Here is a 5,416-nt window from a genome sequence, read left to right on the forward strand (position 1 = left end):
CGTGTGCTACATGTTGAAATGTACATACGTTCGACCGCCGTAACACGTACGGCTGGCTTATCTACGTGACAGGCCACGCTGTTCGTTCGGCATTTGTTGCTCCTCGTCTTTGTCGTTCGCAAAAGCGGCACGTGAAATGCATAATGTGTTCTGAATATTACTTTATTAATTTGAAACGTCGAATAAGAATAATTTTTTGATGCAAAATTTTCATTACGAAAAATTTCACGTAATTTAAATGTAATATCACGTGTATACGTAAAGGCACTATAAATCATTTATTATCATCTAAATCTAATATATAAATAATTATTTTATATTAAAGTGAACAACGTTACAAGATATATTTTTGTTGTTTCACCAGTGCTCTTAAATTTTCACCCGATTCGCATTTTTGGGCTTTCCATTTCGATGACAGGCCAGCCGTGCAAATTAAAAGCGCGCAGCATGGGCTCGCCGCGGGCAAACAATTTACCGTGGTCGCCGACGAAATATTTGCTTCCTCATAAACAAACCCGGTGATCCAATTTGTGCGGGATGCATTTAGCTGGTTTCGACGCGCCGCGTAAGTTGTCGATACGTTGTAGCCGTGAATGTTAATGAATCATCAAAAAAAGACTAAAAGGATCTGCCACTGCAATTTTCTCGCGAATTTCATTATTATCAATACATACGTTTTCATTTGTTACATTTACGTTACGAAAAGGACGCATTTTATTTACAAAATTAATATGTTTTAGTATTAGTGCATCAATATTAATTTTTAGAATTAAATTTAATTCAACACTACGTGAGAAGTTGTAAACTTACTACTTAATGGAAATTATTCTGTTTATAAACTAAATATTTTTTTTCAGAAAAACCTTCAATTTTTAATATCATGATGAGAATCTTTATTAAATGCCGTAAATGAAATTATTTAAGTAAGTTTAGTAAATCACTGAAAGAGGTGTTTGAAATAATCATGATTTTGTTATATGTGAATTATAAAAACTTTCTTATTTTTAAATTAAAATATTGTGTTGTTCTAATCAAATGTTGATTAAAATAATATACAATTTTTATTTAAATTATAATAAAAGAAAAAGAAAGAAAATTGTTGTAATTTACGTATCAACAAAATAATGGTCATTCATATTAATTATTCTCTCTATGAAGATATCTTTATTGATACATGAGAAAAGTTTAACGTCGAATAGTTTAACATCGAATGGAATTGCCATTTTATCTGGTTTAATTCTTCTAGATTTTGATTAAAGCTTTTATTCTACGCTTATACTGGATGATACGTATGTGCAACATATAAAAACATAAAAATATCACGTATTTTCTCACGGGTGACTTGACGAAGCAGTCAGTAAGCCGCAAGAGAAACGAGTTCGTAAATCGGAAAAAGCATGTTGACACATCGGCTGAGCGCCGATCATGCCGCAGCCGTTACAATAGCAAAGCTATGTATCGGGTATCCGCGAATCATGCAGTACGTACACCTCACGTGTAACGCATCACGCGCCACGCATACGCCACATAGATTACACGTTAAGCCAGCCGATAGGATACTCTAAGGCGAGATGGGCAACTAAGCCCAGCGTGCGACACAAGGCGACACATTCCCGTCATATCTTAGAACAATGTCAGCTATGTAAATTGCCAAAATCCATGTAGAATTCGGTCTAATCTACTCCATGTTACTCTTTTCAGAATATACATGAAAAGAACACTTTTAATAAAGCATTAAAAAATTTAGTTGGATATAGAACTATAAATTTTAGAACATTAAAATAATTACAAATATAAAATTATGATTTAATAAAAGACTTCAAAGTTAAATTCAGAGAATTCAAGAAAAGAATAATAAATAATGCTAAGGTGAGCCGACACAGATTGTTCATGTTGTAGTCACGCATATATTAAATACATAATGTAGATACAGATGTTTCATGTCTCGATATTGAATCCTCTTCGGTGTATAAGATTTAATCGTTTCATTTTCCTTCTCCTACTCTCTCTTTATAATATCACAGAATTTAATCTTATAAACTGAAGAGGACCCAATACCAAGGATTGAAACGTTTTTCTATTATATTTAATATATGCGTTACCACACATGAATAACCTGTGTCGGCTCATATTATTTATTATTTTTTTTCTATGAATCAAAATAATTATGTAGGATGTTTAAGGTAAAAAACGATATTAAGGCGATATTTGTTAAAAAGGCAAAGTTTTTTATAATCTATGCTGACCGTTCAACTACAATTATTTTTAGACCTATATCCAGCTAAATTTTTAAATATTTTAATAAAATTGTTCTTTTCTGTGAGTTGATGCTTCCATTTCATCAGAACGCTTATTATTCCAAAAAAAGCAAATCTGTACAAAATGGATGATTGTACAGATAGCATACAATATTTATAAAATATTTATAAATATTTTATAAATATTATAAGGCTTATTTTAAATATCTTGTAAATATTTTCGTGGTTAGATTGCATAGATTAAAAATATTTATTATAAATATTATGAAATATTTATCTATATTTATTATAAATATGCTACATTAAATATTTAGTCTATCTTTTAATAATATTTCGAATAAAGTTTTATATAAAATATGTATAACATATTTATGTAACATTTAAAAAATTAAATAACAATAAATATAACGATTATGCTTTTCCCGGGTTTCCTCTGTGTCCAGATCCATTCTTGGAATACCAATGTTTCGTGAACCTTGCAGTCCACTTCATCAGGGTGAGGATGAAGTGGACTGCAAGGTTCACGAAACGTTGGCGTTCCAAGAATGGATCTGAACACGGAGGAAACCCGCGAAAACGCATAATCTTTATATAGAAAGCACATGTGGAAGCCTCAAGAATATTATCAAATAATAATAAAGATTTATCATAAATATTCTATGCTATCTGGGATTGTATTATACAAAGGAAAGTTGGATATTTTTGCAACAAGAAGAAAATAAAAGAAGAGCGCAGAATGACTAAATATAAAGTTCTTTTGACGAGCATATTTATTTTTTATGTCCCACTTTGCAAATTTATGTTCAATATTTTTAATCTATAGCATCTTATATTTATGTTTAATTGAAAAAAACTCGTTTGAGGAATTGTATTTTTGGATGGCCATTGTCTAGGATAAAAAATTAAAATATCGCGAATACTGAAATAACCCACGAATATCGAACGATGTTTAATTTATATCCCACTCGGCTGCTTACTTGAATCGTTAATATCAACTGGCGCTAATTCGACTCAACAGAGTTGAGTGTATGAGTTTCTCATCTTTGTTCTCTCTCTGTCTTTCTGTGCGGCACTGCGTGGTTTAGCGATTGTGATGAGAATGCGTTCCGGCGTAGAGACGGTAGAGACAGTCGGAAAGACAGGCAGTTCCCTACCAGATCTTACCACCTTGCATAATGCATCGCGCGACGCCACTAAGTCAAAGGGGAAACTTTCCTGACGTGAAACGCCAGGAACACATACGTCCCTCTTCCACTCCTCTCTTCCTTCCTTATTGTTCAGCAGCTCGTTACAAATCCCTCTATTGGGTTTCGACCTGCTTTATTCTTTCTTGACTATTTCCATTTTTCATAATGCATCAATCTCATTATTCGTTAATTGCCAAAATTATCGATCTGTCGTTACCTGTCACGGATTTTATAGACATACGTGAAATTATGACTGATGTGACATGTTAATCTACAGTGAATGAACTGTCTGATTGCCAGAAACGCGTTTGAACTATTGTATCATGACATGAATAAAATGATCGAATTGATTTACGTGTAAAAATTCCCTCCATATAAATTAAGATATAAAAACTCGTAAATTTTTCAAGCAAAGATAATTGAAGTTTTTAATCAAATTGTTACGCATTAGCGCGATCGAGTATGCGTGACTTTCGTACAGCCGTTCACCTCAAATTTGCCTGCGTTGAGTTCCACAGACGAGCACAGTGCGGTACGTTAATTCCAAAATCTCGTGAAGCACTTCGACCATCGTCATCTCGTATGTATCACGTCGTAGTTGCGTAGACGCTACGTGCGGACGGTGGTATAGTAATCTACTTCACACGAAGTTTCAGCCAAGCTCGAGTTAAGTCGGCCGTGTCGAGTAAGCTCCTGGTGTTACCATGGCTGATGAGTCCGGGACACTTTAGGGTACGGTTACCGAAAGACGACACGTTCTCTCGCAACATGATAGAAAGTCACTCCGTCGACTTTGGTACAGCGTATCGGCGATCACTTCTTGATGCCGGCTTTCCGGATTTCAATTATATCGTTGATAACGTCAGGATTTTCGTTTGTCACCCAAAACATATTCTATTTATTTTAACAAAAGGTTCAATTTGATTTTAAACACTGGGTACACTTAATTAAAATTAAAATTTGCATTTTATATAAATTTTATTATTCTTAAATTTATTATGAAATCTCTTTTCTTTTGTAATATGAAATAAATCTACATTTAATGCGAAGTTAGTGATAATTTTGTCGAAAATTAAACAATAGGTTTTTGAACTTTAAGATTTTAGAAATACATACGTATATTCTGACTGACAATGAATTATTAATTATTACAGAATTAGGATTAAGAATTTCATTTAGAAAGCATTAATTATATGTATTTTGTCTTAGACTATGCAATTTGCTATAAGTAGATCTATGTGTAGTTCTTGATAAAGTTTTACATATGTAAGTATTATTAATATAGAGCTGAATTAGCTAACTCCACATAGTCTCATGTTCTACATTTTATATGTGTTACGAAGTGCGATAATCATATAACTTTGTGTCATACCACTAGTTAACTTAGAAGGCTTAAAACTGAGGAGAGTATGTACTTCGTGAATGCACGCTTTGATACTACATAATGAACTTTTAGTGGTCATACAGTTTAATGTTAATGATATCTTACAAACTTTAATATGCCCCTACATTACTTTAAATCTTCGCATATTTTTATTATTTATAATAAAAATGTATTTTTTTGAAAGATTTTTAATCAATAAAAATGTAGTTAGTATCGCCTACTGCTTGTATAGCAATAACAGATCTATTTCCAATCTCATGTAAAAGAATGTTAAATCAGTGTCCCAAAATATATTTGTGCCGTCGCGATCGATTAAATTATATGGAACAATGTACATATATTAAACTATCTTGACATAACGTACGCGTATTTTTATATCTAATTTAAATAATGTACTTGTTCTATTCTAAACTTGAAGAACTAAAAAAAATTAATATATTCACTATCTTTCCAATATTTATTAAATTGAATTCCATTGCATGAATTCCATCGCATAAATTATTGAATTGAATTTGGACAGATAGATTTTCAAAACAAAAAGAGTGCGAAAAATGTATAAAATGTGTAAATATTTTGATATTCATTAC

The sequence above is a fragment of the Atta cephalotes genome, assembly GCF_000143395.1.
Source record: "Atta cephalotes unplaced genomic scaffold scaffold00003, whole genome shotgun sequence".
Classification (NCBI taxonomy): Eukaryota; Metazoa; Arthropoda; class Insecta; order Hymenoptera; family Formicidae; genus Atta; species Atta cephalotes.